A 14,069-nucleotide genomic window follows, 5' to 3' on the forward strand; every position below is an offset into this window, starting at 1 on the left:
TATCAAATTCACTGAAAAACATAAAATTGTTCTACCAACTCATAAATCAATATTTCATGCGCCATCTATCTAATTCACGCTTGCATATAAAGTAATGTCCTATTTGCCAAATCTGTGATGAAGAAACTAATGCTATTTTCTCTTACAGTGGAGGGAATGGCCTAGGTGGTACCTCTAATCATGGAATCCAAGCTGGGGGTTAAACCTACTCCTATACTAAGCCATACTGGAATTACCGGTCAAAACAAGGGCAAAAGAGGTTGCTAGAGGCATGCTATTGGAAGCTTCTACAAGATCCCTGTATTGCTACAGAAAGTCCTAAAATGCTACATGAAGGGTGTCAATAAGGTTTTGAAGGTAAGAATGATGGAATCAAGGGATGGAAAGATGGATGAAGGTTGTAGTGGATGGGTGTAAGGTGACCAACACCCCTAGCCAAGCTCAACACTTCAGGAATGATCCAAAATGGATCTTGAATATGCTTCTAAGTCTAAAGTGTTCCTCACAGAGAAAAATGAAAGTCCAAGGATGCTCTTGGAAATAGCCCCATTGTGTAGATCTTTTCATTTTGAATCTACTGCAACTTGAATGGGCAAAAATGGACATCGGATGAAGAAGTTATTGCAAAAAAGAAGTTTTCCTTTGTCCTTTGAAAAGGAGGCAAATTCTTATATAATTGGGACTTAAGGGAAAAATGTGTTTTTAACATAAAAACCCATCGCACCGCATTTATTTATTGCATCACATAAACAAATGGAAATGACTTAAAACAGGCGCGAAGGCTTTAGCGGACCCGACGGATTTATAAACCAAACAAGTGAACCCTTTTGAATTTTGAAAGGAAGGCCGTAAGTGGTATTTCGGGCGGCCCTCAGGCGGTAAGCGGTATAGGATGGGCTCCACCTGAATCCATACATTGGTTGATACATGGCACGGCGGAGGAGAGAGAAAACCGCTTTTTCGGGCGGTTAATCCCAGCGCAAGTTACGTGCCCGAAATGAACTCTCAGCCGTTGGATTAACGGTCGCGAATCAACGGTCTGCTGGAAATAATACTGAGGGGGGGGTGAATCAATATTAGCAAATGAATAACTTTTTCATTTCCATAATCAGATTCATATATGCTACTTTAGTGAAGGGAACTTGCGTGTACACACAACTGTATTTAAGGCAACTAGCGTATATCCAGCAAACTTATGATTCAGTTAATTCATCATATGTTGATCTTTAATCAGTGCATCAGTACTTCATTAACCATATAAACAATAACCAGGTGCAGTAAAAACAGAACAGACCATCACACATAAGAAACACACATGAACACCAAGATATAAGGTGGAAACCCAATGCGGGACAAAAACCACCTGCTGATGTCTTCTTTTTAATAATAGAAAACGTGTTTACAATCTTGTACTAGCATAGAATCATACCAGTACACAGGCACCCACCTGCAGAAGGCTACAACCTTCTCTCATTCTCCAGCTACTACTAGAAGGGAGCTACAACCCCCTAGATCTTGTACTAGCCGATATGTTTACTAGTACGTAGATGCCGGCCTACTGAAGGCTCCAACCTTCACTCGTTTTCCAACTATTACTGGAATGGAGCTCCAACCCCCTGGCTCTTGTACTGGCCGATATGTTTACCAGTATGTAGGCGTCGGCCTACAAAAGGCTACGACCTTTTCTCTTCCTCCAGGGACCATGTTTCATAAATTTTCAGACTGGACCCATCAACAACATTGAAGCTCAAAATCAATCACCACTATAATACAACCATTGTATTAACCAATCATTAAATACTCAATCATCAATCTCTGAATCACCCACAACTGAATCACTGAAATCCTGTCATCAAAACGCAGTCACCAGAACACAAAACAGAACCCAGAACTCTGCAACAACCACTAGAACCAACTGCAAATTCAGATATCATATTTCATAATGTATATGCTACTCTGATGATCCGAACCAGTGTATACGCGCTTTTACCAAAGCGAACCTGCGTACAAATTTGTAAATACTAACTTCAACAACTTCACAGCTATTTCAGAATTCAATCATACCCAGATCATAACATTTACAGAATAACCCATGCGTCAACATTCAGATCTAGATTATACATAATCAAACTGGATAATGATAATTCATTTCAAGCCTTAAGATCCCGATCCATCATCCACATAGGTGCACCCTTGGTTCAGATCAAGCAAAGCATCACAAACTCATAACCTGCATACTGGATCTCACACTTCATCAGATATTCAATACTTGCACACCTTGCACCCCTTAGCCTAATGATCTTCTCCTCCTTATATAGTTTTAGGCCTTTCTCAATACCATGGACCAAAACCACTTAGGACCAATACCTTGGACCAAATACCTAGGGTCAATACCTCGAACCAAATACCATGGACCAATATCATGGATCAAAATACCATGGACCAAATACCTTGGACCAAAATTTAGTTTTCCAAGATATACATACTTTTCATTCTATGAAAGTGCATGTGTATGTTATACGCTCTGTTGGGTGAAACTATGTTCGTTTAATTCCGTTGTAGTTCTTACCCAACTATTTAATTTATCAATCCGAAGTTCGTAGACTTACGAGACACATGCACTATATATGCAGGACTGAAGTGGAACTAATCTAATCTAATCTAATCTAAATTACTGAAATCAAATTAAAGCATTGAAACACTAACTAGGAAAGCATGAAATTGCATAAAGGAAAATAAATACAACATGTGAAGAAGTGAATGGCAAACAACATATGTGAGCTCACAAAAATAAAACTATGTCAAACTATATTACAATAACTAAATTACAAATCAAGAAAGAATCAAAGTTAATCTCCATTCTCTATTATTCATTATTCATCATCAGAATGAAAAGAGAGCACTCTCTTATATACATGAGGAAGATAACCTTTCCATAATTACATATCAAATATTCTCTCAAGCACTCTCAACTAGTTTCCCATTATTACAAGATATCATCGCACAAATCTCTCAAACATGATCCCACAAATCTCTCTCATATCTTTGGATAAGATATGTCTTCATGATTTTCTCCTTAGGATAAGATATGATTCCATGATTTTCTCCTTAGGATAAGATATGCCTCCATGATTTTCTCCATAGAAAAGATATGCCTCCATGATTTTCTCCATAGAAAAAGGCTTGCATAATTATCTCCTTGATATGGTGGAGGAGATATTAATTCTTCACATATTTCCTACATCACAAAACTCACATATTCTTGATATATATATATATGTGTGTGTGTGTGTGTGTGTGTGTGTGTGTGTGTGTGTGTGTGTGTACATTTTCTAATAATTAATCATGAATTCACTTATAATACAAAAATGAATAAAATGGAAAATAGGAAGGTGAAACCCAAATGTATGTATGAAAGTGATATGATAACATGTTAATGGGATGATGAGATGTAAGGAATAGTGAAGAAAAAGGTGGATGAAAATATGACATTTTTGAGTCCCAACATCCTCCCCAACTGAACTTGTTGCATGTCCTCATGCAACCATGCATGGGTATCTTTTAAAAACATTTGGCATCTTGAACTTTGGTTTTACATGATGATGTCTTAAATGTTTCCATGATATGTGAGAGACATTGGTAACAATTTACATTTTCTTATGGTTGGTTCTTGTGTGACAACCATGAATATGGTTGGTTCTTGTGTGAAAACCATGAATACAAAGAATGTTGGTTCTTGTGTTAACAACATTCATTTCATTTTCTGTTCTCTTTTCTTCAATAATGTAAACATTCACTGGAAATCATAATGTGCATAAGAAAGCCCTTTTTGTAATATTAATAAAGCATGCCAATATTGCGTATGAAACAAAGTGCAACAAAGTATCATTGGAAAATAAATGTTGGTGAATGGTAAATGGAGTGATAGTGGTGAAGAAATGGAATCATGGAAGTGAATATGTAGTGAATGTAGTTCTCCCCCCCCTCAACTGAATTTGTTGCATGTCCGCATGCAACTTAACATGGCGCATGAAAGGAAATGTAGCATGGTGAGGGAATTTTCCAAAATATTCAAGTTAGCATATAAGGAATTACATGATTAAAGATTAGAAAACAACATACCTCTACTTACCCAAGAATGATGAAGTATGCAATAGGAATGTAGCTGTTGCTGCTGCTGGATCGGGAAAATGTGACTGATGTAACTGGATCCTGGAGAATGAAGGAATCTAAACTGCTGATGCTGAATCATGGAAAAGATAAAAGCTGAAAGTGGTACTGTGGTACTCTCATAGATCAGAATGCATGCTGCTGTAACTGCTGAGGGAGTCATGAAAAAGTGTATGGTCTTCACCCGCTCCAAACCCGATGGTACAATTCTAAACATGCGAATGAATGTGTCGATGTCGAGCATGCATAGAAATCATTGGATTACCGGCCATTGATGTATGTCGTTAACCAATGTGAGGCAACTCACCATTGATGTCAATGAGTGCCAAGGTACCGGAGTACATCTTGCGAAGTGCGAATGGATGTGTCGAGGTCGAGCCACTTGCAAGATCTGAAGATCAAGGGACATTGATGTATTCCCATGATCGCTAGCGAGAGAACTTGCCATTAAGGCATGCAAGCCTCTAGGTACTCAAAATGAACTCTAGTCTATTTCCCAGATAAGGTGTTGATGTCGATGGGGCAAGACTTGTTGAAAGGTGGGCCTTAAGGAATCCCACATCAGTCAATGCGAGTTTGTACAAAAATATTTGGTAGGACTATAAATGGAAAGAACTCACAGACAAGCAGTGTGGATCAGCATGGCTAGGAAATCAAGGTAATGTGATCATGGAAAGGGAATGAGTTTTATTCAAAAAGGAAAACTAAAAGGTAAAACTAAACTGAAAAGGATAAAGGGATGTATGCGATTCAGAAAAATAGGTGTGCATGAAATCATGAAAGATAAGGAAATGGAAGACGGGTTGCAACACAAGGATGGTCTAGGTATGTGGAAGGAAAAAGGGAAGTAATCATGATGCAAAAGGTGTGTAGTGGAAAATGTCATGATATGTGCAGTGAAGAATTTGTTCCTTCAAGCGTCCAATGATGCATGTTTCATTGTGATTTCGAAAAATCACTTTGCATACTCTGAAAAACTTAGCACCATTACTGCATAAAAATTGTCATCTTCGTGTGCCCTCTCCATCGATCATTCCTGTATGAAGTGACTCAAAAACAAATTAGCGCATTTCAAGAATTTACAAAATGTCCATTTTTTAATTATTTTCCGAAATAACTCTAATTGTGGATGAAAAAGGTGTCGCATCGTAATGTTGAGCTTTCTGCATAAGCTTTTCGTTGTCCTACACATAACACCAATCTCATTTCATGTGTTAGTATATACATCCTAACTTTTGCCCATAAATTTCACAAAAATAAATCCAACATACTTTGACTCCCTCCCCAACTAGAACTATTGCATGTCCCCATGCAATGTAGTTATTGATGGTGCAATACTTTGTCAAAATGTTTTTAGTGGCGTGCATAAAAATTCATTTAAAACATTTGAAAAAGCATTGTATTTGTTAGGGAACAAGTAGTGAGTGTATGAATGAATGAGGGCAATTATTTTGTTATTTATTTATTTTTTCTTTTTATTTTATGTTTTGTGTTTTTTTTTTTTTTTAATTATTTTTTCACACAAAAGATTCAATTCAAAGATCAATGTGCCTACATTATTCTTCATCAAAGACAACAGAAAAGAACAGAGACTGGCCACTCTGCAGGGAGTGGTTTCCGATTTCTGTAATTACGCTATGGTTCCCTCCACTAACAGCGAAGTTTCAGGGTCTCCTCGAGTAGTCCTTCAAAGTTCACATGAGGGTCTTCTTGTCGTTGTTCAACATGCAATGCTATACAACCTGCTTCATTAAAGGTTGATGGCTCCAGTATGCGAACAATCGATCGTAACTGTTGGTTCAGTCCCATTATGAACCTGTTGAGCAATATCTGGTCCACGGTGAGGCAACGTACATAAATGCTTAATGCCATGAACCGGTCGCAATACTCTGTCACTGCCCGATGACCTTGTTGTAGGGAAAAAAACTTGTCTTTCTGGCGCTGAATAAAATTATCAGATTGCGACTTGGGGTGGAATTTTCCGGTCTTGTCTGAATCTTGCCGACTCTGTTTAGTTGCAGTTGAGTTTTGTTGGAATTGGGTTGGCGCCATAGCAATCTTTTCAAACCCTATTTTCAATGCAACACAATAAAACAAATTAAAGGCACACGAATATTTCAAACCGAACTTAAATACTGTTGTGAACCGGATACATTAGAACCAACGTCGTTTTTTTTTTTTTTTTTTTTTTTTTTTGTAAATTAGTTCACAAAAACCATCCAATCATGTTACAAAAGTATATAGAAACATGGATATGGCGGTTTCTAAAAATCTTTCGAACCCCAGATTACTTTACAAAGCACTAAAACTGAGTGACTGGGAGAGCTAGGGTAATGTCGAAGGAAGGCTCAAGCTCGAGTGAAAACTTCACAAGCGTCAGACAATTCTCTCCTATTTTTACCAAACCAAACGGAGTAAGTCTCACAATTTTTAAGGCTTGTCAGGGTATCATCCGACAAATAGCGTTAAGCTTATTACAAACTCTAGTCATGGCCGCGATACCTGAATCCTGCAAATTGCGTATGGAAGTCAAGGAAACATGCTCGAGCATGGTACATGTTTTCACAAAATTCACAAACCCTGCATGTGAAATGCATTCCTGCAGAATGTTCTTTAGAGCAAATTTTATAATTAAAAATCCAAGAAGAGTTTGTCTATAACGCAGAAGATTAGTGGGAATAGATCCAGAATGAATTGAATTTGCAGTCACGTTATTACCGCTTTCTTAAAGTCTCCTTGTAATCTCATTAGCATGGCAAGTTTTGGCTGCCCATATGCCAGGAACGCATAGTACCCGTGGTAAGTTCAATGGCTCTGGACATCACAGCTTTTGGAGGAGTAACATCATGGCCTGCGCGGAGACCTTCCTATTCTATTTTCAACCTCCTCTCAATTCCAAAATTTGACTGTTAGAGCTGCAAATGGCCCGATTTCGAATCCTAATGGCGAAAGCTTTAATTCAAATTCATTGGAGGACGAACGCAATTCAAATGTACCGACCACAAGGATGCTGAAACCCCGTAATAATAATAAAAAAGATGGCAGTGGTCCAAGGGCACTGCACCTGGGGAATACGGTGGCCCGCCTACTCTCATAAACCCCAGAAAGTATTAGGGAGATGTCTCTAATCCTATCACTAACAGAAACGATTTCATCTAGAACAAAGAGTGGTTGGATCGTATCGATGTTGTTCCTGCTGAACCCCGTCAGGTCCAGTCTCCTAAGCAGGAACAGGAAGTGGGTTTTCTGAGCCTTAATAGAGTCATGGCCCTCAACAGCCTTGAGGTGGATTTAACTCAGGAATTAATGGAACCTTCAAAGTCTATTTTAGAGAAACAAGTAGAAGCAGCTAGACTTGGCCTTCCTACAGATGAGGCTATTACAGTTGACAAACCTAGATGGAGAGTAATATCTACACGGCATGAGCAACAGCAATGGGACCGTGCCAGCAAGGCTGCAACAAGGGCACTGGTATATTATTGCGCAATGCAAACAAAAGTAGGGAAGACCCTGTTATCAGTGTAGTTCAATCAAAACATCAATATATTCAGTTGAAACAAAGGCTACAACTCATCACTCTTGGTTTGGGAGGCCTTGGAAAGCATGTCAAACGCTCCTTATTACTTCCTGATGCCAGAAAGGGGTATCGACTGGGACACAGATCTCTTGTCGATGGAATGATGAAAGAAGGGCGGGCTTGGAGGCTTTGCAAATTAACTACTATGAGATCAATGAAGCGTTTTCTGTTGTGGCTCTTGCGAACCAGAAGATACTTGACCCCAACCCTGAAACTGTAAATGTACATGGAGGAGCTGTGTCATTGGGGCACCCATGGGAGTCCTCTGAGGCTGCCAGCCCATTTCATCAGGGCAGCGGAAATTGGGATTGAGGGCAGCGGATCAGGGAAATCACCGCACTGTGATGCACGCCTTGTGTTCGACAATATGTCCACAGCAGATATGCCTTCATGGATTACAATGATTGGACGGTATGCAAAACATGGCGATTGCGAAGAAGCCATCGCCCTCTTTCATCTAATGCAGGGCCGAGGGATTCGACCTGATAAGTTCATATTTCCCAGTGTTCTTAAAGCCTGTGCTGAACTTGGGTATCTTCAACAAGGCAGGGAAGTCCACAGACTCATTAGAGAAAGAGGGTTAGAATCGAATCCCTTTGTAGAAAGTGCCCTCGTGAATATGTATGTGAAATGTGGGCATTTGGAGAATGTGCGCGAAGTGTTCGACAGAATGTCTCATAGAAATGTGGTCACATGGAGCGCTTATGATAGCAGGTTATGTTCAAAATGGGTTTCGGGATAAAGCTATGGAACTCTTTGATAAAATGCGGGTTTTAGGAATAGGATCCAACGAGATTTCATGGAATTCGCTGATTGCAGGATGTGCGTCATTGCCGGGGATGGAGAAGAGGCTCTGAAGCTATTTTGTCGAATGCATGAAGAAGGTGGAAAACCCAATTCTGTTACGATCAATCCGAGGGGTCGTCCGAATCACGTGGATCACTGTTATTATTTTTTTTATTTTTTTATTTTTAATTTTATGTTGTTATTTATTATTAACAGTCTAGAAAATGAAATTAATCCTATCTTTAAAAACAAAAATGGTTAGTTTTAAATTTTCTTTTTAACAAATAGACACAAAAATTTGCATATTGAAAGATATTTTTGATGAAGCATATTGCAAAACATTTATTTATTCCTGAAATTGGTCGCCTAAATCATCCCTATTTTATGATCCTCAAGATCGTACAAAGACGCAGGAGGAGAGCATACTTATTCTAAGCAAAACTGAAACCTATTTTCTGATCCTCGAGATCGTACAAAGACGCAGGAGGAGAGCATACTTATTCTAAGCAAAAGCAGCACTGAAAATGAAAGCAAAAGCTAAATCTAAAAGCCTACCTACGCTATACTAATTAGAATTTATAAACTAGTTACGTGTAGTTAAACTTCCAATGAAGCCATTCACGTAGCAGTAGCAACAATAGATTCAATAGCAATTTGTCAAATGAAAAATGACAATATTCGAGAGTGGATGAGTCTAGTTGTTGTAACTGCAAATTAACTAAAAAATTAAAAGATGAATCTAATCTAATACTTACCTGGAACCATTATTTGATGAAGCTTTGATATGCACAGTTTCTCTCACTCAGATTATGCGGTAACTCCTGTTCTTCTTCTCCGATCTGCTGCTTTTCTTCCTCGATCTCTTGTTCGAATGGTTGTTCGCCATCAGATACGCAGGATTCTTCAGATGTTGAATCTTCATTTATTTCTTGGGGAGTAGTTGAACTTTCAATTTTTGTCAAGATGTCCTTTTCCAGGGAAGAGGAGATTCCAACTTCTGCAAGGATCTGAGTGAGTAGTTCCAATCTAACACTCATTATAAAACCATGTTGAAAGAGAAAAGCAAATAAAAATCAGCACACTAAAAATTAAATTAAAAACAAAAGGACCACAGAAATAATCTTGAATTCAATACTCAATTAAACCCTCTTACAAGGACTGCTCATTAATTGAGTAATTGAATGCTTCAATTATAACCATGAACCATGAATTCATCAAACACTCTTCACAGTTGAGAAAATCAAACACACTTGCAGAAATCAAAATTCACACTTGCATAAATGTAAACACACCCTACATGCCCTGATCCATAAGAGGTCGAGCCCATTACGGTATCTCGAATGCGATGCGTAGGCTCTTCCCCACGTCTTACCGCCTTAACACCTCGGAGTTAGGAACATGTCTAAACACACTTGCATGAAAATCAAACTAAACTTCAATCCATCGTGCCTCCCCGGCAACGGCGTCAAAATGTTGGGTGAAACTATGTTCGTTTAATTCCATTGTAGTTCTTACCCAACTATTTAATTTATCAATCCGAGGTCCGTAGACTTACGAGACACATGCACTATATATGCAGGACTGAAGTGGAACTAATCTAATCTAATCTAATCTAAATTACTGAAATCAAATTAAAGCATTGAAACACTAACTAGGAAAGCATGAAATTGCATAAAGGAAAATAAATACAACATGTGAAAAAGTGAATGGCAAACAACATATGTGAGCTCACAAAAATAAAACTATGTCAAACTATATTACAATAACTAAATTACAAATCAAGAAAGAATCAAAGTTAATCTCCATTCTCTATTATTCATTATTCATCATCACAATGAAGAGAGAGCACTCTCTTATATACATGAGGAAGATAACCTTTCCATAATTACATATCAAATATTCTCTCAAGCACTCTCAACTAGTTTCCCATTATTACAAGATATCATCGCACAAATCTCTCAAACATGATCCCACAAATCTCTCTCATATCTTGGATAAGATATGTCTTCATGATTTTCTCCTTAGGATAAGATATGCTTCCATGATTTTCTCCTTAGGATAAGATATGCCTCCATGATTTTCTCCATAGAAAAGATATGCCTCCATGATTTTCTCCATAGAAAAAGGCTTGCATAATTATCTCATTGATATGGTGGAGGAGATATTAATTCTTCACATATTTCCTACATCACAAAACTCACATATTCTTGAGATATATATATAAAAATATGTACATTTTCTAATAATTAATCATGAATTCACTTATAATACAAAAATGAATAAAATGGAAAATAGGAAGGTGAAACCCAAATGTATGTATGAAAGTGATATGATAACAGGTTAATGGGATGATGAGATGTAAGGAATAGTGAAGAAAAAGGTGGATGAAAATATGACATTTCTGAGTCCCAACACGCTCCATTTGGTCTGTTAACCCACGTGTATACGAAATTATTTTCTACTGCACTAAGAACTGTCATCTGAGTGAGTTACCATCAAGGACAACACTTGTATCATAATGCCAACACGGTCACGATCTGATCGGCGGATCGGCAATCGGCCTGACCAAAGAGAAGGCCCCGGGGTCGTTGTCATAGCGATATGCCGATTGCGATATAGCGATAGGGCTGATAGAGAACGACGATATCGCCGATTGGCAATCAGCGAACCCCCCCCGACACAGAGCCAATGCACATTGCGATTGTGACTTGCGACACGCCGATAAAAAGGCGGGCCCGATACGAATTATGGACGTGATTTCATAAGATTTGAAATCAAGAATTTCGAGTTTTCTTTGTATTTCCCATGTAAATGGGTTTTTGGCCATTTTTCCATGCGACGATGCGATTGCGGTATTATGATGGATGGCAAACCCAAAGGGAATATAGACCCGATTTCATAGATTTTGAAATCCGAGAATTCGGGATTTCCTGTGTATTCCTGTGTATTGAGGTTTTTAGAGCTCCCGCCTAAGCGATAGCGATAAGCGAAAATTGGACGAACCCGATAAGTTTATAGGGTCGATTCCATAATATTTGAACTCTGGCTAAAGGCCCATGATGTGTTTTTCATGTGTTTTCTGTGTGTTTCCATTATTTGGCTGACACGGCCAAAGGAAGTCAAAACGACCAGGTTTCCCTACCCACCTATTCTTTTCCATTTGTAAACAGATTCTTGTGAGGAAATAGTTGAGTTCTTCAATGATGGAGGACTGTAACCACTACATGATAAAAACACAGAGAGCACAAGTGCTAAAGGGAGCTGAAGGCAGGCAGAGAAAGCTGAAAGCAGGCAGCGCAGAGAGCTGCAAAAGGTTCACTGGAAGGTTGCCGAGGACCGCTTAGAGGTCAAGCGAATCACAAAGGCACGCAGAGGTTGAGAGAGAGAGCTCAGAGAAGCCAGAGCCGAGATCCAAGAGCCAGAGCCACGAGCTAGAGCCAGAGCCAAAGCCGAGAGCTTCAGAGCCAGGGATGAGATGGTGTCTAAATCCATTGTGTTCTGTGTAAACCAATGGAGTTGAGTGTGGAGCTTGTAAAAGGACTTTGCCATAATCCCAGAGAGCCTAGTCGAGTTGACTAGAGCTCAAGGAGATGTAGCCCAAGAGTTTTGGGTGAACCCCAACTTAATATTGTTGCTATGTGTGGTTTCTTGTTGCTGCATTATATCTGTTGTTTTATTTACTTCTATATGTTTTATATCAGTTCAAGAAGATAAACTTAAAACACATAAATAGTTTAAAAACAAACACCAGCATACACTCATTTTCCAGCATTATAAATTCCACAATGGTTAATCATAATATCTTGGGAGCATATAAGCCTTGGAAGTGGGAGAGGTTCTTGTAAGCTTGACAAGAAGCCTTTAGTGCCCCATTTTCAGATCAGGTGGTATCAGAGCCTAAGATTGCTTAACCCCACCTTCAAAGAAGGTTATATCAGAATGCTTGATTGACAGAGCAAATATTGCTTGTCTGAAAGGTGTTTAAACAATCAGAGGTTGATTGTATGCTTGTTGCAGACTCACTATTGTTTGAGTTTGCAGAGGTAAAGGGAAAGCTATTGATAGCTCAATCCAAGAAGGAAAAGAAGGAAGAGGGCTGAAGGCATTCTTCTATCCCAAAGGATCTCAAGGAAATCCTTGAAGCACAAGAGGTTTGTTGCAAAATGTTGTTGAGTAAGTTCTTTATTAATATTGTTTGAAGTTCTTTTATTCATTGGCATAATGACAACTTCTACAAGTGAGTCCTCCAATTCTTCTTTCTTCACAAGATTCTTTGATGGAGACATGAAGCAAGACTTGTTCATCATGATGGATATGGTGAGAGAAATGTATGAGGATGGAAGGAAGGGCAACATTCTTAGAGAGAAGTTGAATTTCGTGGAGGAAGAGAAGCAGATGCTCTCTGACAAATTGCAGGAAATGGAGAGGCAACTTCATATTGCAAATATGAACCTGAGAAGGATGCATGAGTTGGAGTCACAACTCTTTGTTGCCAAAGAAGCCTTAATCAAGTATTAGCTTGAAGAAGAGGTAAATAGTTCCTGTTTGTCTTCAATTCTTCTAAGAATGCATATATTGGTTCTTTTGAAAAGCATACCAGAGGCATAGGTTCCAAGATAATGTCCAGGATGGGCTATGAAGGAAAAGGCTTGGGTAAACATGCACAGGGTATTGTTGAGCCAATAATAGTTGAGGAAAGGCCTAAGTATTTGGGTCTTGGCTATGGACGAGCTTATGGAGAGAGTTCCAAAGCCGCCATGAAAGCCATTGAAACAGTTCCAAGAAGGAGTTTCATTTCAGGTCCTTTACCTCAAGAGTGTGAAGATTGTATTCAGGAGGAATGCAATAGCTTGAAACATCATTTGCGGGATGTAGGTGTTCAGAAGCACACACTTGAACCAGAGAGGGTTGGAAATTCTAACAGCCTTGAAGAGATTGATGGTGTTCTAAAGGGAGACACTTCATTTAATTCACCTCCTCATGGACGCCATAAAGGTGAAAGAGAAAGGTATAAATATGGTTCTAATCATATTCCTTTTGATTTTGCAAAGCATGATAAATTTCCACATAGATATGGGAAAAGAATTGCTTGTTCCTTTTGTGGTTTAGATAACCATAATGTTTCTAGATGTTGGAAGAGAATGGCCACATACAAGAAACTTTTGAAGGAAAGGAAGCAAGAACCCAAAGGTCCATTGGACAAGGCAAATCATGTTGTCAAGAGGATGCACATGCAATGCACTTACTACCATAAGCAAGGGCATATTGTTGCAAAGTGTTGGACTCTGAATCTAGCAATGCTTCCACAAAAGCCGAAGAAAGTGGAAAGAGAAGATGGCAGAAATGGAAGGGAAGCTTCCATGAATGATGTGTCTCAGGATGATTCACATGTTGATGTTGATGTGCAGACAAAGGAAAGCCCTTTGAAAAGGATTGGTAAGAAATGGTTAGAGTTCTTATCCAATTAAGACTACATGCATTTGTTTGCATTTCTTTGTTTATGGAATGCAAGTCGCGGGATTTTACCAAGAAGGTG

The 14,069-nt window shown here is 38.8% G+C and overlaps 1 pseudogene; it reads left to right on the forward strand.

Annotated features, from left to right (window-relative positions):
- The first annotated feature begins 7,015 nt into the window (after positions 1-7,015).
- LOC149214136 (protein CONSERVED ONLY IN THE GREEN LINEAGE 160, chloroplastic-like) lies at positions 7,016-7,967 on the forward strand (annotated as a pseudogene).
- Positions 7,968-14,069: the final 6,102 nt, after the last annotated feature.

Source organism: Pinus tabuliformis, chromosome 1_1, assembly GCF_031772625.1.
Source record: "Pinus tabuliformis cultivar Carrire ecotype Pingquan chromosome 1_1, CPIR1, whole genome shotgun sequence".
NCBI lineage: Eukaryota > Viridiplantae > Streptophyta > Pinopsida > Pinales > Pinaceae > Pinus > Pinus tabuliformis.